The following is an 816-nucleotide window of genomic DNA, read 5'->3' as shown; positions in this document are numbered from 1 at the left end:
AATTTCCTTGAGGCTGAACAAGTCCCATCTTCCTCAATCTTTCCTCATAGGAGAGATGCTCTTATACATTAATCGTCCTTGTGGTCTTTTTTGGACCCCTATATGTTCATGTCTCTCTTGTATTGGCGAGCCCAGAACTGGACACAGCACTCCAGGTGTGGCCTCACCAGTGCTGAGGAGAGAGGGAGGATCACCTACCTCAACCTGCTGGCAATGCTTCTCCTAGTGCAGCCCAGGAGACTCTTTGCTGCCTTGTGCTGGTGTCTAGCAGAATTCCCAGGTCCTTTTCTGCCAAGCTGCTTTTCAATGGGGTGGCCTCCAGCATCTACTGATGCCTGGGGTTGTTCAGGGCAGGACTTGGCACTTCCTGTTGTTGGGCTTCATGAGGTTCTGATCGGGCCTTAAAAGAGAATCCGTCCCTGGGTGGGCTCGAACCACCAACCTTTCGGTTAACAGCCGAACGCGCTAACCGATTGCGCCACAGAGACTGGTGTGTATGAGTTTTTTTCTTCAAAGGCTCCGTATCCCTTACTGTGTTTGATACTTGCTGCTGGTGGCTCTGTGGGTTGGACAGTGAGAGACCAGTGCTGATGGCACATCTGATGTGTTATGTGTCAGAGTATTGGAATAGATGGGGTGTGAAAGCTGAAATTCCTTTCATTTGGAGAGCTAGCTATTCCTTATCACTTATCTCCTTCAGAAGAGGAGGGCTTGGAGTCATGTCATGCTAGGCCATCTGCTAGTACTTCAGAGATGGGTTAACAGCACTCTTATTTAGTGCTATAGCTAGTTTCTCTAGTTCCTGTATCTTTCCCT

At 48.9% G+C, this 816-nt stretch overlaps 1 non-coding gene across 1 annotated transcript; it reads right to left on the bottom strand.

Moving 5' to 3' along the window:
* Positions 1-414: 414 nt before the first annotated feature.
* On the bottom strand, positions 415-488 carry TRNAN-GUU (transfer RNA asparagine (anticodon GUU)). Its single transcript has one exon. It is a non-coding gene; the product is annotated as a tRNA-Asn (tRNA).
* Between the last annotated feature and the right edge of the window lie 328 nt (positions 489-816).

The sequence above is a fragment of the Melopsittacus undulatus genome, chromosome 1 (genome assembly GCF_012275295.1).
Source record: "Melopsittacus undulatus isolate bMelUnd1 chromosome 1, bMelUnd1.mat.Z, whole genome shotgun sequence".
Lineage (NCBI taxonomy): Eukaryota > Metazoa > Chordata > Aves > Psittaciformes > Psittaculidae > Melopsittacus > Melopsittacus undulatus.
This window is presented reverse-complemented; position numbering and strand designations above follow the sequence as displayed.